We start from the raw sequence: 19,059 nt of genomic DNA, 5'->3' as shown, positions 1-19,059 counted from the left end.
TCGCCAAGGGTCAAAAATCAAGAGGTATGGACCTAAAGTAGAAGAATTAGAGAGGAGATGAGGATTTTTTTATTCAGAACCTGATAGGAGTCTGGAACTCACTGCCTGGAAGGGTGGTAGAAGCACCGATCTTCATCATGTTTAAACAGTACTTGGATGTGTACTTTGAAGAGCATGACCTGCAGGATCACAGACCTTACGCTGCAAGGTGGGATTAGGTTGGGTGGCTCTTTTTTGACTGATAGGCAGAACAGCTTCCTTCGACACACTTTTATTCTGGTTTCTATGAGAGTTGGCAGACTGTCACCAAGTAGTCCCACAATAAAGTCTTGAAATCACAGATGGGTTACAGCACAGAAGAAGGCCATTCAGTCCATTGAGTCTGTACTGACTGTATGCAACACCAAACCAGCTAGTCCCACTCCAGCTCCCCTTTTACCACTACAATTGAATCTCCTTACACCACACCCCTAGTAGTGCATTCCAGATCTTAAACAATCACAAACGTATAAAAAAAATCCTCATGCCAGTCTTTTTTTTTGCCAGTCGCCTTCATTCTTTGCTCCTAGTTCTTGACCCCTCCACCAATGAGAACAGTTTCTCTATCTATTCTCTTGATAGCTTTCATGATTTTAAATACTTCCTCGATCAGATTCCCGCACATTCCCCTCTGTCCCAAGTCTATCCACATAACCAAAGTCCCTCATCTCTGGAATAATTTCAGTAAGTTTCTACTGCACCCTCTCCATCTTTCCTAAACTTCATCTGCCACCTACCTGCCCATTCTGCCTATCGCTATCTTCCTCACGTTTCACTGTGCCTCCAAGTTTTGTGTCATCTGCAAATTTGAAATTAGTGGCCCTTACAGCCAAGTCCCTGCCATTTATGTATATGAAGAAATGAAGTGGTCCTCATACTAACCCCCAGGAACTTCCCTCCAGTCTAAAAAAAGTTTCACTGCAGGCAGTTCCTCCGGTTATGGCAGGGTTCCGTTGCTGAGGACTGTTTGTAAGTCGGAAATGAACAACAACTGTGTGGGAGAGGATCACAGAAGCAGCTGTGATGGGAGATGTTTCTGTGCAGGCATGGGACTCAGTGACTCAGCTCTGCTCTGCTTGACCCAGCTCCTAGTTGTGGCTCGGGAGGGTGGTATGTTGGGGAGGGAAAGCACATGGAAACACCCCCATTCCCATGGTTGAAGATGCCAGCAGCCCCGCTGAAGCCGGCAAATCCGTCTCCATCCATCCTGTCAGTCTCCCAAACACTCTTCATAGGTACAGGTTGTCTTAACCTGGGGAGGATCTGTACAGCTCTCTGTTTCCTGTTACTTAGCTAAATTTCTAACCATGCTGTGCATTCAATGCTCCATTCATTGTCTTTCAGTTATGTAGTGTGTCTAATTGACAGTGTGCCTTTTCCAGAAATAGACTGCACAGGATTGTTTTATCCAAATGTGCAGAAGGTACAACTCAATACCAAATGATTATCTGCCATTGTACACCACCCACCCTCACACACCTTTGCTAATCCTTTCAGACTTACTTTCCCTATAAATTACATTTCCTTTTAAAAAGATCAATCTGACAAGTAATTTTTATCCGCACTAAAAGAAATGCCTTTTGGGAAGAGTAACGTGATTGGTGCTGGGGTTCGAGGCTTTATTTCTCCTTTGAAATCCGAAGAAAGCAGTAGGACGTCAACCGTTTCACTCCTCGTCTGTCATTTAATATGATTGTGGAATTCAGAAAATAAAATTCATGCAGGTGGACTTTATGGAAGAATGTAATAGATCCTTGGAACTACAGGGATTAATATTAGATTACAATCAGCATATGTGGAACACAGAATGAAAACCTTTAGGTTATTTTACATGAATTGGATGGGAATAAGTTTAAAAGATGTTAGGGTGTAAAGATTCTTAGAGCTGCAGAGTCATACAGCATAGAAATGGGCACTTCAACACACCAAGATCTTGATGACCATCAATCACCCCTTTATACGAATCCCATGTTTTGCTCTCCCCACATTCTCATCAACTTTCCTCTAGTCCTATTATTCACCTACACACACAAGGAAATTTACAGCAGCCAATTGGCCTTCCAACCCACATGTCCTTGGGATGTGGTAAAAACCAGAGTACCCAGAAGGAACCTTGTGGTCGTAGGGAGTATCCAAGATCAGTATTGAACCCGGGTCACTGGCACTGTGAGACAGCGGCTCAACTAGCTGCACCACTGTGCCACCTGCAATTCTTAATCATTTGAAAATGTAAGCTATCTTGGCACCGGTGCCAGTTTTGTGCGAGGCTGCAGGGGAGCACTGCCGCTGTGTCAGTGACGAGCTGCTAGTCATGTGTTTATATATTGGGAAACGCAGATGATCGTGGGAAGCTTGATGGTCATCTCCACTAGAGGACTGGCTGACATTGGCCCAAGCTCTTCAATTTGCACCCAAGCCAGCCTTCTTCCTCCCGTTAAAGCTGTCTGTTCCATTGGAGACCAATGCAGTTTTCATCCATTCACAAACATGGTTACATATTGCAGCAGTGACACCAAATATTTGTTGCATGCCAATCATTTGTCATTTCTGGGGACCAGTACCCTCCATGCACAAACATGAGTGGAGGACTGTGATAGAACTTATCATTGAGCACTTTGAAATTGCCCGTCAATGGTTTATGTTCTCCCCTCCGTCCTGGAAAGTGCTGACTCTTCCTGACCTGTAACTTCACAGGCATCTGCATCATCATGTTTGATCTTAGAGAGTCCTGGCTTCCTATTCAGGGAGAGCTATACAAGGTTTATAGCGTCATAGGGAGATACAACATGGGAACAGGCCCTTCAGCCTGTAAACTAGGATTAGTTTACAGTACAATTAATTAATGACCGGCAGATTATCAAGTGAAATCTAGGTTAACTATGTCTGTGCTGACCATCTGATGCACATTTACACCAATCCCACGCTAACCCTTTTTATTCTCCCTCAAATTTCCACCAACTTCCCCAGCATTCTACCATTCACCTAACACTAAGGGCAACTTACAGTGGCCATTTAGTCTACCAACTCGTGCATCTTTGGGATGTGGGAGGAAACCAGAGCATCTGGAGGAAACCCACATGGTCACAGGGAGAATGTGCAAACTCCACACATACGGCACCAGAGGTCAGGATTGAACCCTGGAGTGTTGAGGCAGCAGCTTTACCAGCTGCGCCACTGTGCTCAGTCAGGAACAGATTCCTTTGCTTATTTCCTCCACAATGCATTCCAATCACGGAATTCAACTATAGTAAAACAAGTTTGCAGGCACCTTAGCTTTTTTGTCCAAGGACTGCATATTGTTTTCTGCAGAAGTTGCTGAATCTGACGTTTATGCACAACAGGAGGCTTTTGAGATGGAGGGATATTGGGCTCAGAATGGCAACCGAGTTACAATCCAAGTATTACTGCTCAAAGCCCAGATTAGTTACACTCTTGCCTTCATGGAAATCACAGACTTATGTTCAATTATACTCAATTAGGTTGATGGATTTTGGTTTAACTGGAGAAATTGCATCCCTCCTGTACCAATTATGTCCAGTTGTTTTCTTTTTCCTGTCACATCTCACTGCTCCATAAGGTTGTTCAGATCGTTTTTGCTGAGCAGCAAATTTCTCTTCTGTCATCTAATCAGTTTATATTTTTTTCTGAAAACAAATTCAATAATTGTGTGAAAAATAAGAATTTTGAGGGACTGGAGTGGGAGAGTAGATTTAGACACGATTGATCATGTAGAGAAGAACTAACCTGAGAAGCCACATGGCCTGCCTCTGTATAGTGAGGTCAATGGTTCTGAACAGCAGCAATTGTTGTGGATTGTGGCATGTCAGTGGCCTGTATTTACCTTTTCTCTTTATATACAGTATATCTAACCATTGGAGTCTACTTTCTGTGGCTAAATACACATTCATTAAAATGTTTATTTTGTAATGCCTTGATTTTTGATGCATAATATCCCCCCAGCTCCTGTCATTAGCTTCACTGAGATTCTTAGATCTATTTTCTCTGTAATGAATCAGATCAAAGTGGAAGTGTCATCCTGAGAGAAATTTATATTTGAATCTCTTGGACTGAGATTTTTCATTCGCCTCTGTTTTAACCAAGAGTTACAATTTACTCATGTGATGATTTGTAAGCTCTTTCTACCAACCAAATTCACAATGACCAGGAGACTCAATGGCCCTAGACCAGAGAAGGATCTTGAATAGAATGGTGAGGGAGGGCAGCCAAGATACCAATCCACTCATCCCTGCACTGAGCATGTAATAGGGTGGTAACAGGAGAGGACTCACCCGACATGGTCTAATAACTTATAGACACTCATTGCCCACAACCGCATTATAACATTAGTCACATGCAAGGTGTCGGAAGTTATCTGATATGGGACTGCACTCCAGCACTATTAAAAGTGCAGCAGAGATAATTGTAAAGAAAACATGGAATTTTATCTTTCTACACTGGATAGCTCACTTTGAAATCAGAATGCTTTTGATGTTGGCAAGTGACCCTTTCTTGTAATGAGGAGCAAAAGTCAGAAATGTCTCTCTTCCCTTGTTGGGTCTTAGTATAGAAGATTGAGTGTTGATTTGATGTAGTTTCATCATTCCTAAATGGGGTTACACTTCAGATACAGCAAAACTGCAGAATGACAGCTTCTACTACCCATTTGTCTCCAACAGTGGAACTGCAAGCATTTCAGATAAATATCTTACTTGCCGTAGCTAATGTAGCTAACTCTCTGATGCTAAGATGTCATTGTAATCCAATATTCAAACTCTGACTGTGTGTTTTTTTATGAAAGCAAATAGATGCAGTACTCAGCATCATTGCTTACCTATTTTGAAATCAAGACATAGTGAACACATACCTCATCACTTACTTCTTTCTACAAACACTGTCAGGGAGTGGAAGACACTCTATAATTTGGCACACATCAAGAGAATAACAATTCAGGTTCTCATGCCTCAGTTTAATACCTTTAGGCTTCTTGATCAGATGGTACTTTCTTGGGTTCAATGGGTGCTGGCCATCTTTCAGTACTATACCATGACACCATTCTTGATAGGTGAAGCCATGTAATGAGTGACACACCTGAAACTGACCTCATCCCAACCAATATCTGTACCATGTGCAATCCAGAGGGAAGCTGCTGAACAGTGATGAGTGAGATACTGGTTGAATTTTCTCCTCTCCAGCTTAGTGTCGTTTGAATACCCCAACCTCTACTGAGGACTGAGGCTTTTACACACCATTTAAAGGTAGTACGTTGTTCTATTTTGACACGGCCAACAACAGCTGCTATTTAGCAAACAGAGCTGGGAACAATTAATCATCACTCACTTTTGACATGAGTCGAAATGGTACCAAAGCAGCAACAATTTGCAATTAAATATCAATCACCTTTAACACAGTAAAACGTCTCCAGGTCTAAGCAATTACCAAGCAAAATTGACCACTGAGCTGAGAACTTCCTTCTCACAGTGCCAAAGCAAAACTACTCTGTGCAGTTGAAAATAAGCTTAATCTTGAAATAAGCATTATTAGGGCCTCTTGATATCCAATGAGAAATTCAGCCCCGACTTTCCAGCAGAATGTTTGTTAGCACTAGAAAGATTTTGACAGCACAAAACTCCCCAAATGATGTCAACAGTAGACAATACTCACAATTCTTTTCCAGTGTAATTTACAAATTCACTAGTCTGAAAAATAATTGTTTACTGACAGACCAATTAACTTGTACTAACCCTGTTTCCCTGAAATAATGCTACTTAATGCCCCAACAGTCAAGAAGCACTTTTTTATTAAGACTGTTTTATAGCATTCTGTAACCTCTCTGCTTATTCTACACACTACTTGCACTTAACACTGAGTCTCCCTTGCATCCTCAATGACTTTGCCTCTTTCAAAACTGACTTCCTATGGGACTTAACGTCTCTTCCTGAATGCCACGGAGAATAAATGTAGGCATCAGGATACATCCCAGGCAGCTACAAAGACTGTGTGGGAAGAGACATAGAGGGGATCATCACTCACATATTATCCAGCCAGGGCTTACAAGAGCCAATAGTCTAAGAAGCAATGGTGATGAGGAGAGGGCTTCAAGGCAGTGCTCGCTGTGGAATCTGGTCTCCTGTTACCTCAAATACAGTTTCATCTCTGCCTGGATTGCTTTTCCCCCTAGAGTTCAGGGTCATGGTCAGTTTTAGCTTCCTGGCCTCAAGCTCAGTCCAGGGTGCTGCCGCTGATCTCTGCTACATCTCACTGCTCCAGTAGTCCATGCTCAAGGAGAGGAGACCTCGTCTGCTTGCCCTTCATCCCACAGGAGGAAGCAGAGTAAACATTGGACATCTGCTATCGTTGCAGGCTTCCATAAAGTACAACCATCCTTTGACCACACTCGTGTAGTATAAGTGCCCAGCTGCAACGCTGGAGAATCGCTGTGGCCAACTTTCAGAAAGAAGATACTTCCTGCAGGCACTCTTCTACACCAGTCTGTTCAGGTCCTTCTGACCCCCTAGGAGTAGTGTTCCACCAGCCCAATCTCATTATTGCCCCTTCCATTCATTCAGTGGCAGCACTCCTCTCCAGCTGTGTTGTGTTATAAAGCCCTTTAAGAGGTAGCACCTGTGAGGTTAAATGCCAGCCGCAGGATGAACCTGCACAAGGTTAATAGTGACCAACAAGCTGAAACAACAGAGAAACCTAATCACATTGTCCCGACCTTGATGATTGAGGACTTCACACTTCATCCAACTCTCACAAACAATAGGATGACTTGCAATGTTGTCTCAAATCTGTTGAAAGGTAATAAAGCAATTTTTTTGGCCGTTATTTCAGGCTGGGGTAGATTTTAATCAGAGAGGAAGATGTGAGGAGGCAGAGGATTTTGGACTGGGAACGGCAGAGTTTTGGGCCTGTGTCTGGAAGGTCCAGCCAGCAATGATAGAGAGAAGAGAATTGGAGACACACGAGACTGCAGATGCTGGAACCCAGAGCAAAAAACAAACTGCTGGAGGAACTCAGTGGGTCAGGAAGCATTTGTGGGGGGAAATGGACAGTTGACGTTTTGGGTCAAGACCGTTCATCTGCTCCAGGTGAAGAACACTGGGGCTGTGCAACAGAGGTCAGAGGCATACAACATGGAAACAGGTCCTTCACCCACACCTTGAACACTCGTTTATGTTAATCCTATACTTACCCCATTTTTATTGTCCTCACATCCCCATTAATTGTCCCCAAATTCCCACTCACTTACACACTAGGAGCAATTTACAGTGGCCAAATAACCTACCAACCTTCATATCTTTGAGATGTGGGAGAAAATCGGAGCAAACCCATATGATCACAGGGAGAACATGGAAACTCCATGTAGGCAGCAGCCGAGGTCAGAATTGAACCGGAGTCGCTGGAGCTGTGAGACAGCAGCTCTGCAAACTGTACAACTAGTTTCTCAGTAGGTTTTAGGGCTGGAAGAGGTGATCGAGAGAGCAAGGGCAGAAGCCAGCATTTTGATAATGAGAATTTTAGAGGAGGCTTTATTAACCAGAGCATGTGAATAGTAGATGTTGGTTAAAAGTTACTGTGCAAATTAGAATAAAAACAGGAATGTGTTGGCTAAGCTCATTTCCAAAGACTGCAAGTAATAAAGTTACAGAAATACATGAAGCAATGTTGGCATTTCCTAATTAGCAGTAATCTTATACCTTTTTTTATAATTAATACCACTGTTTATAGCAAAACACAGTCCTTGAAAGATATAATGTATGTTATCCAAAGTGTGGAATAGTAAAAGCAATGGTGACTGTTAACATCACCCGGTTTCATAAAAGAGCATTTAATGAGGTTTTGCAAGGACTGCCGGAGATAAAAGAGCATTGCCAAGTATCTCAAAGAACAGCCGAAATGCTGGAAGTTAGCATCAGTGAGAGGAAGACAGAATAAATTACTCTAGAATTGTTAAGTGGTTGATGGATTTCCTGTGTTTTGCATTTATAATAATCTCTGGTTAATTTGAGGGATATTGGTCTGAAAGAATTCTACAGTTCTGATTTTGGAACCCAGTGTCCACAAGTTCAGCTCTGCTGGAGTTGAAGGGAATCTGAAGCTTGTTTTCCTTTGCCCGAGAAGTTTAAACTCATTCTCAGTAAGTGTAAATCTTTCCTCCTTTTCTGGGGGAGATTGTTGTTTTCAAGCCAAATTCCTGACATTTTTGAGTTGTTGGCCACTGGAAACCAAATTCAGTCTGGCCAAGGTATTTCATACTGATTACACTTGCTCTTCTTCTCCACTTTGCAATTAGCTCCTTGCTGAGCTACAACCTCAGAAGTGCTGAGCACTCAAGTAACCATTATCAATTGGTGATTTTTGGCAGTGAGTGTTGGCAGATTGAGCCCAGCCCTGACATTGTCTGTTAGCTACACATGCATGCTTTCAATAGATGTTGCCAAATAACCATCTGGAGATGGATTCCTATCTTTACCCTAGGAATGCTAAGGCTGAAATTACTGGTGAGGTCTGCTAATGCATCAGAGCAAACCCAGCTATCTGGGTCAGAATATAAGTAGGAGAAGGAATAGGCCACACAAATCCCATAAAGGCTGCTCCACTGATCATTTGGGTCTGATCTTGACCTCAGCTTCACCTTCCTGCCTGTTCCCAATGATTCTCCTACAGACCAGAAATCTTTCTCACACTTGAATATATTTCCTGATAGAAGTTTATAAAATTATGAGAGACATACAGCTGGTATCTTTTTCCCAGGGTTGAACTGTCTAATACCAGAGTGCATGTATTTAAGGTGAGCGGGGGTAAGTTCAAAGGAGATGTGCGGGGCAAGTTTTTTTTACACAGAGTGGAGGGTGCCTGGAATGCACTACCAGGGGTGGTGGAGGCAGATATGATAGGGGCATTTAAGAGGCTCTTAGGCACATGAATGTGAAAGGAGTGGAGGGATATGGACATTGTGTAGGTAGAAGGGATTAGTTTAGTTAGGCATTTAATTACTAGTTTGGTACAATATCGAGGGCTGAAGAGCCTGTTCCTGTGCTGTACTGTTCGATGTTCTGTTCAATGACACAGTCTCCTCTGCTCTCTCAGGCAGAAAATTACAAAGATTCACAATCCACTAAGAACTGAAATTGTGACTGACCCCCTATTTTAAAGCTATGCCCCCTGGTTCTAGATTTTAGATTCATGAGGGGAAACAACCTCTCAACATCCACACTATTAGCCCCCCTCTGAATCCCATATGTTTCAATAAGATCGCTATCCATTCTTCCAATATCCAATGAGTATGGACCCAGCCTACTCAACATTTCCTCACAGGTAACCCCCTGATCCCAAGAATCAAGCATTGAACCTCCTCTGCAATACAATTATATCCCTCTATAAATAAGGAGACCAAAACTCTGTTGCTGTACTCCAGATGTGGGCTCACATTTGTGGCAACACTTCCCTATTTTTATATTCCATACCCCTTTTAATAAAGGCCATCACACCAGTTACTTTGTTAATTACTTGCTACACCTGCAAGCTAACTTCCTATGTTTCATGTATGAGGATCCCTCTGTTCTGTATTATTCTGTACTCTCTCTCCATTTCTATAATATTCTGCTTTTCTCATCTTCCTCCCAAAATAGATAACCCCACGTTTCCCTACATTATGTTCCATCTGCCAAGTTGTTGCCCATTCGCTGAATCTATTGATATCCTTTTGCAGGATCTGCCCTTCTCGCAACTAGCCTTCCCACCTTTCTTTGAATCATCAGCAAACTTGGCTGTAATCCACTCAATCCCTATACTAAAATCATTAACATCAACTGTAAATAGTTGCAGCCCCAACACCGATCCTTGTGGCACTCAACCAGTTGGTGCTTGCCAACCCACAGTTTACCTGTTTATCCCAACTCTTTTGATTAATTAATCTATCTATGTTAACATATTACCTCTCTGTGTTGTGAACTGTAAGTTTTATGTGACACCTTATCGGAAGCCCTTTGTGCAATGCATGTGTATATGCAGACATTCCTTACAGTCTGTAATATCCAGTTAGAATATGGAGAGACTGCAAGACACACACAGAGAGCTGCCGGAACATACGCAACTGCCTTGTTCAACTCTAACTACATTGTCCATGCAAACACATCATGCATTTATACATAATACATTGCTTTCCCCTTTCTGAAAAGAAAGATTGATTCATAAATTCTCATGATTTACAAATTTAACCTAGCACAGGTTTAAAGATTCTTTGATCTTCTCTAAGGAACTTGTGTCATTGGTATTATTTCCACTTCTTGACTTGAGGAAGGTGACATTTCTTGACTGAGTTCCATAGAATCTTATGTTGTTCCTTCCACCGTCTCTGCTTCTGGAATTTACTTATGATTGTCTAACTCTCCAATGTATACATCTGTTACACAAGTTAAATGATTTCCATGCACTATCAAATTTTATTGACTCTCATATCCAGTTTCAACTGAATATTTGCATGTGACAGATCTGGTTTGGTGAAAACATTGGCTTTGCCAACCATGCAGACAAACCCTGTGAAGTAGGCACTGTGTTCTTCTCATTGTCCATTGGTTAGCACAATATCAACTTGTAATTGCCACACAGTCAAACAGACTTGCTTGTTTTAGACCCTACTATGATTGCAATTACCCAGTCACTCTGGTTTGTCTTTAATTGATGTTCGTCACATTCAAGTTTACCTAACTCTTCTTCAATGCATGTGGAGCAGAATGAGGCATATGCTGTAGGTTTTCTATGTTTCTATAATAGAGGGCTATGGGTAAGCTTAGTAATTTCTAAAGTAGGGACATGTTCGGTACAGCTTTATGGGCTGAAGGGCCTGAATTGTGCTGTAGGTTTTCTATGTTTCTAATAGCTTGGTTTTGCATTTGACTTGAAATGGATATGAACATTTTAACCTCTAATACCCCTGTAGATATTCTTGAACATTTCTGTATGCTTTTCCAACAGCGTGTCTGAGACTGATGTTTAAGCATTCATGCAGAACTCTTCTTTCCAGTCTAGTTTCAATTTTGCAAACCAGTCTTTGCTCATCAGTGTCGATCAATTAGCACAATCAGTTACAACAATTGATAGTGTTATTTGCTGACTTTTGTGACTCACTAAGCAGTTCATCTGACCCAAAGTCTTCAATACTTCACTTGAATATATTTCCAAGTTCACTGTAGTCTTTGTCAGTGGTAGTTGGCTGAATTTACTCATTATGTGCTGTCACCCATGATGGAGCAATCTGCTGCCACGCTGATGCACTGAACATTCAACCACACATTTTTCTTGAAGACATTCTGCTGAACAACCTTGCCGCTGCATAAGCCCAATTCACCATTGTTCACAGTGCTGACTTCCTCAAATACCCTCTCAATTCCCCCACCACCTACTCTAAGCCCATGCTCTGAGGTCATAGATACCACAACTAAGGGAGGCAAATTCTCACTATCTACTTATACGACCATACGATATAGGAGCAGAATTAGTCCATTCATCCCATTGAGTCTGCTCTGCCATTCAATCATGGCTTAAGTTTTTTTTCAACCCCATTCTGCCTTCTCTCTGTAACCCTTAACCCCCTTACCAATCAAGAACCTATCAATCTCTGCTTTAGGTATATTCAGTGACTTGGATGAGATCATTGAAATCATCCTTCTGAACTCCATCGAGTACAAGTTCAGAGCCATCAAATGCTCCTCTTTATATCCCTCATCGTTTTCAACACCTCGGTTAGATTGCCCTTCAGCATCCTCAGCTCCACGGGAAACATACTCCACCTATCCAGTCTTTCCTCATAACTGAAATGCTCCTTCCCAGGCAACATCCTGTAGACTTCCTTTGCACCCTTTCCAGTGCAATCACATCCTTCCTATAGTGTGTTGACCAGAAGTGCTCACAGTACTCATCTCAGTGGCTGAGCCCATGTTTTATAAAGTTGTACTATAACCTCCCTTCTCCTATGTTCTATGGCACAGCTAATGAAAGCAAGTATCCCATTTGTACTCCACATCACCTTATCTACCTGTACTGCTACCTTCTGGGATCCTTGGACTTGTCACCAAGGTGGTTCTGTTCCTCAATACTCCCTCAGGCCCTACCATTGATTGTGTAGGTCCTACCCTTATTAGTCTTCCCAAATTGCAGCATGTCCCCAATGACATATGTTCAGTTAACTGGCCTGTCATTTTCTACTTCCTGCCACCCTTCTTCCTTTACTCAAGAGATTCCCTTTTCCACCCTCTCCTCCTCCCTGCTCCCTCTGCTAACAGTTTGTTCTGCTCTGATGCTTCCTCTTTGTTCTCCCAATAAGCTGCATTGCAGAGAACGTACCCTTGCTTGAGGGGCAATTGGTATGGGTGTGAAAGCTCAAGTCACCAAAAAGTCCTTCAGCAGCTGCCACACCTCTTGGGGAGGCATTTGAAATAATTGGACAGGCAGATAACACCAAGGTGGAGTATTGGGGTAGGAGGAATAACAGTGCCTTCCTGACCATGGGAAAGTTTGTACTCAAACCTACAGTTGGAACCAGATCTTGAAAGCATCAAACACTTGTAAATTCACGGTAAATTCCAAGAGGAAACTAACTTGTAGTTGTTTCTTTATTTATTTATTCATTCAAAGGATGTGGATATCACAGGCAATGCCAGAACTTATTGTCCAACTGCAGTTCCTAAGGAGGAAATTAAGAGTCATTGTTGAGCCTGTTATTTACCTACTGACTCCAACATAGGAGGCCATTCAGCCCCATCAAGTCCATCCTGACTCTCAACAAAGCAATCCCATTGGACGCATTCCCCTCTCCTAATTTCCATGTAACCCTGCAACCTATCCTCTTTGACAAGCCCTTCAGCTCCCCTTTTGATTCTTTTGCCACATACATACACTAAGAGGTAATTTACTGTAGCTAATTAACAGGCCAGCACATCTTTGGGATGTAGAAGGAAACTGGATCACCCAGCAGAAACCCCCTCAGTCACAAGGAGAACATACAAACTCTACATGGACAATGCCCAGAGTCAGGCTGGGACCCGGTTGTGTCAGGAGTCAGATATAGGCCAAACAACAGATTTCCTCTTTGAAAGGCATGAGTGAACTAAATGGGTTTTTATGACCATCCAGTAGTTTCATAACTCTTGTTATTGGGACTAGTTGTATTTTTATATTAAATTCTTTGATTTATTTGACAATCAGAATTTAAATTCCACACATTGATGGCATTACAGTCCCCAGAACCACAACCCAGACCTGTGTCTACTGAACCAGTAACCTAACCACCGTATTCCTTACTGATGATCCTTTGAAATGCCTCTGGTTTTGGGTTGTCTTCCTACTGAATGTGTGTTGAATAATACTGATCTGAGGGTGAATTAGCTGAAGCGTTCAGTTCCGAAATGTTGCGCTGACATTCAGTTGGAGTTGGATGGCGGCGATCTGCCTGCTCAGCACGTTTCTGGAGGTGTTCGATGTGCACACACTAACATCTTCAATCAAACCTCCTACGTGACGCACGCGATTGTGTGCATGCATGCCGTGGATGCATTTTTGGAGCTCTCATGACTCTTAATAGCTCCCAAAAACCTGGTTGTACCAGGTCCAATTTCACCCCCATTGATTTTGAGCAGAAGTGATTGCAATGGAACTATAAAGTAATCGACTGAACTGCAATCTAATTTACATTGTCATTATCATCCAGCACACAGGAACAAATTACTGCAGATACTTATAGCTTGGGTACCGGGAGTACAATTTCTTCTGCACCTTATAACCCACAACCATGTTCTCCATTAATGAAATTTACAAGAATGATAATATGCTTCATTAATCACAGTGGCAGTATTCACCAATAATGCAACTTTGAATTTCCAAATACAGAATAGCACAGTATTGTGATAAATGCCTGATAGCTGACAGAGCCCAGTACAATCAAACATGTTGAGTATAATCAACAGCTCATTTGAAGGAAATATTTCTGTTATATTATCAATAATGCAGATGTGTCAGCAGCAATACTGCCTTGATAATCCCTCCCAGCAAATTGAATTCACTATTTCGGGATATACCTCCACAGAGTGTTGACAGACTATTCAACTCTAGTGTGGCACAGTGGCACAGCTACTAGAGCTGCTGCCTCACAGTGCCAGAGACCCAGGTTCAATCCTGCCTTATGGTGCTGTCTGTGTGGAGTTTACACATTCTTCCTGTGAACCAGTGGGTTTCCTCCAGGTGCTCCAGTTTCCTCTCACATACCAAAGCTGTTTGGGTTGGTGGGCGAATTGGCCATTGTAAAATGCCCCCAGGTTTGTGAAGGTGAATGGTATAACTTGGGGTGGTTGATGAGAACGAGGAGAGAGTTTAAAATAAAAGGGATAATTTAGGATTAGTGTAAATGTGTGGTTGATGGGAAGTGCAGATTCTGTGTGCGAATGGCCTGTATCCGTGCTCTGTAACGTTATGACTTGTGGATGTCACAGCCAAGACCAGGCTTTCTTATAAGGCAGATGGACAGATGTGCATAAACACACACACACACACACACACACACACACACACACACACACACACACACACACACACACACACACACACACACACACACACACACACACACACACACCTGCAGCATTTATTCAATAGTTAGTGTTGTGGGCAGTTCCCATCTTAATTCAGAATGTTGTGAGGTCAATAGTTGTGGCTCTTTGCCATACAAAAGATTCAAAATGGAATCTTCCTGTTCTTTACTTCTCACTTTGGTATAAATGACAAATATCAGCCCATCCATCACTTTATCTAAAATATAATCCCTCATTTTTGCTAACGTTCTTCCTAATTTGCAAGCTCTTTAAAGCAAAAACAGTGTTTACCCTATTAAACAAAACTTTAGGTCTCCATGTATCATATGTTTGTTCCAAAACTACTTTGTGTTGAGGAAATAAGGAGATATTATTAATATCTTGGAACAAAGCATCTATTGACAATTTATGTGTATTTGTGCCTGTGCTCAGATAAGATAAAAAGGTGTTGTTTTGGAAAACAGTATTTTGTGACATATATTTTGAAATCAATGCAGCTGGTTTTAAGATTTGTCCTGGGAGTGACAGCACTTCTCCAGTAAGTAGTGAAAGCATACATGATGTGGAGGCACAAGCAACTACTTCACCAAGAAGTTCTGAGCTCAATCCACAGTTTGTTCTGAGTTAGCTCTCCTCGAGCAGGGCAGCAGATCAGAAGCTATAATTGGCCACTATGCCCTTGTGATGGGGGGGGGGGGGGTGGGGGGGATGAAATCCAGCTCCCCGTGGCTAGGCAGTGACCCCTGCTGGTAACAGTGACAAATGTGAATCCTGACGAGGTTGTTGGAGGGCATACAACTCCTTCTCTGTCTACTCCCATCTCCGTGCTGCTTGGAAGATGTTTCCTCTAAAACTCCTGTGTTAGTAACACCATTCCATAACTTGGATAACCTAAAACCAGTGCACACACTTGGACACTGCAAATACATGACTGGGTTTATCTGTGATAACGCTCATGCCAGAGTAACATTTTGACGTGTAAAAGAAGATTTTACCTTTTCTTACTGGGAGGGAAATCCACAGGAACAAAGGGGATGCCTGTGTAGTGACTGTCGGCTGTGACCTCCAGCTGCATTCTGTAGTATAACATGTGGCCAAAACCCATTGAACCATATCTAAGCCTTCAGAAGAGGAATGCCACAATTTAGGGGAAATATGGAAAAGCAAGGTGTATACATGATATAATATACTGGCACAAATGCTCGATTCATAGAGAGATATAACACAGTAACAGACCACTCAACCCACCGAGTCCATGCCACCCATTTACACCAATCCTACCCTAACCCTTCTTATTTCCCCACATTCCCATCAATTCCCCCCAGATTACTACTCACCTACACACTGGAGGTAATTTGCAGTGGCCAATTAACTTTCTAACCTGCATAATTTTGGTTCATGGGGAGGAAACCCACACGCTTAAGGAAAACATGCAGTGTCCACATAGATAGCACCGGAAGTCAGGATTGAACCTGACATGCTGGAACTGTGAGGCAGCAGTTATGCCAACTACCCCACTGTTCGTGATTCTATAGTTGAAAGGTGAGAAAGGTGTTACTAATAGAATGACCTCAACTTGTTATCTGAGTCATGCAATTCATGAAGATCATGTTACTGTAATAGTAGCTGATGATGACATCAGTACCAGAGATGATTGAGATTAAAGGGAAACTACCAGTGGAGACTCATTAATCTCAAAACCTAATGGTCATGCAGTAACTCAATGGAGACATCTTGATTCATGTCATTGTGTTTCACTGTTTAGACTATTTATGGTAATGTAGTGGTTAGTGTAATGCTATTACAGCGCCAGCGACCTGGGTTCAATTCCCGCCACTGTCTGTAAGGAGTTTGTACGTTCTCCCCATGTCTGTGTGGGTTTCCTCCGGGTGCTCCGGTTTCCTCCCACATTCCAAAGACGTACAGGTTAGGAAGTCGTGGACGTGCTGTGTTGGCATCGGAAGCGTGGCGACACTTGTGGGCTGCCCCCGGAACACTCTGCGCAAAGGTGTATTTCACTGTGTGTTTCAATGTACATGTGACTAATAAAGATGTCTTATCTTTTTGTTTGGCTCCCCTTGTTATCCTGTGGTGGGTTCTCTGGAATGTGTTGCCAGGGGTGATAGTGGAGGTAAGTATGATAGAGGAGGTTAAGAGGCTCTTTGACGGGCACATGAATGTGCAGAGAATGGGGGGATATGGATATTGTGTAGGCAGAAGGGATTAGTTTAGTTAAGCATTTAATTACTAGTTTAGTTAGATCATCACAACATCACGGGCTGAAGGACCTGTTCCTGTGCTATACTGTTCGATGTCCTATGTGCTATCTCAGTTTTCGGGTACACTGCATGTTGTAGAAATGAGCCAAGTCCAAGGGCCTTAGATTCAATCCCCAGTGTGAGCAGTGTTAGCCCACTTCAGCTGAGGAAGGGCCAGATATTATCGGGACATCCTAATGTTGCAAGGGCTAAAATAAGGAAAACGTTTCAAGTTCTATCTGTTGATCACTAAAAGAACTCAAAGGTTGCTCATTATTAAAGCTATTCAAACATCAGAAGGAATAATTCTAGTATAAACAGGAATACCTTCCTTAACTGTATAAAATTATAAACAGTTGCATTGTATTCTCATCGTTCCCTTCTGCCTATTTTTGTTTTAATCTTATCTCTAATTCTGAACTTTAACCTGAAATTCTTGTCTGTCGTTTCCCATAAAGAATGCTTCTGTTTCTTTGCCAACTCTCTCAACTTCAAGATGTCCTAATGTACTTTATAATCAACAAGGCACTCTTGAATTGTGGCCAGTGGTATAAAGTATAAAACAGCTGGCAACCTGAAACCAGGAAGGTTCACGAAAAAACAGCAGCAAAAAAAATGTTTCGTGATTAAAAACAGTAAATGCTGAAACCACTCAGCAGGTCAGGCAGCCTCTGTAGAAAAAGAAACAGAGTTAATGCTTCAGGCTGTTTCACCATAACTAAGCTCTATTTTTGTGATGTTGAGGGATAATTTTTGACAGGGCCACTGGAAAGAACACCCTCCTTCAAATAGGATACCCAAGAGGGTAGATGAGGCCTTAGCTTAGTATCTCCAAAGGCAGTAATCCAGCACTCCCACAGTACTAAAGTGCTAATTTATGCTAGTTTGGGACTTGAACCAATGACCTTCTGACTATGTTGGGCTACAGAGCTGATGACTCACTCACACTCAAAGCCATGCAAGTTGAAAATTGACAAAGTTCCTGATTCTCAGTACGGTAAAGCTCTCTGGGTTTAAGAAAGTAATTTAGCCCAACTTTGGTAAATGTGTGTTCCCACCACCCTGCCAGTAGTAACTTCTGAAGTGCTCATTTCTCCTTTGTGAATGCTGCAAAGTTATAGTTATCCACTGCTCATTCATGCACAGAGAAAGGTAGAGTTCAGCACAAAAATTTAGAGGACAATTTTCCCCACATATTTTGGCCACTGAAGAGGTTCCTCCACATTGGCTGGGATGGCGTCATAAGGCATGACACTTCCAACCTGTCTTCAGTACAAGGTCCAATCTTGGTATAGGAGTTGAAACTTAACTTAGGAATGGCTGCCCTAAGGTCATTAAAGACCCAGTTATCCAATAAATTGCCTGTTATTGTTCATTAAAGAAGGCAATGTCATTTTGCTGAATAGCACGTCAATCAGTGGCCTCTCCTATCAGAGGCCAGCTGAAGAGGGACAAGCAAACCATTGCTGAGGATGTATAGATCAACTTAGACCCACGCTCAGGATTCATGGCTCACTCACTGCTCAAGTTGGGTGGACTGGACTACATTTGAGGAGAATCTTTGAGAAATATCAGGAGGCTTCCTGCCACACTTTTTTTCAAGACTTCACCAACATATTAAACTCTGAAGAGTTATGCTACTAAAGCTGGCTGACACTTCAGAGGATTACCAGAAGGAAGGGATTGCTTGGTCAGGGGCATTTTGCTGGAGATTTGCATTGATCTGAATTAGGGATGGGAGGTCGACCCAAGGCCAGGCAGAACAACCCCAGCTGCTGCAGAAAGGAGAGGTGGGAGAGGGAGCTAGGTAAAGAAACAGGACATCTCTTCACTCCTGGACATCCACTGGCATGTTTAATAACTTAGTCCATGAGCCTACCTGGAGGTTTCAATTGTTCACTACCGATTATATTCCACACCATCAACAAAGGCTCCACAGTGCAATCAATGATAATTATTTCTTATGTGCGTTTGAGAGCAAAATCTCCAGGTTTTAGTATCACCAGACAAGTTTAAGTTGTAGCAATGATTAATTATCCCCAAACCAGACCTGTCTAATTAGCATAGCACCCACTTTCACTGAAGTAAACTCCTAGTCAGAAAGTATTCACTGCGATACACAAAGAGATGGCAGATAATTTCACAATCCAAGTCGACTATGTCAAAAAATACCA

At 42.3% G+C, this 19,059-nt stretch overlaps 1 protein-coding gene across 6 annotated transcripts in view; it reads left to right on the top strand.

Annotated features, from left to right (window-relative positions):
* Window positions 1–19,059, top strand: part of sema6bb (sema domain, transmembrane domain (TM), and cytoplasmic domain, (semaphorin) 6Bb) — a 426,944-nt gene that overhangs the window by 299,882 nt on the left and 108,003 nt on the right. The window lies entirely within an intron of this gene.

The sequence above is a fragment of the Pristis pectinata genome, chromosome 24 (genome assembly GCF_009764475.1).
Source record: "Pristis pectinata isolate sPriPec2 chromosome 24, sPriPec2.1.pri, whole genome shotgun sequence".
NCBI lineage: Eukaryota > Metazoa > Chordata > Chondrichthyes > Rhinopristiformes > Pristidae > Pristis > Pristis pectinata.
The sequence above is the reverse complement of the archived record's forward strand: the minus strand, read 5'-3'. Positions and strand labels throughout refer to the sequence as shown.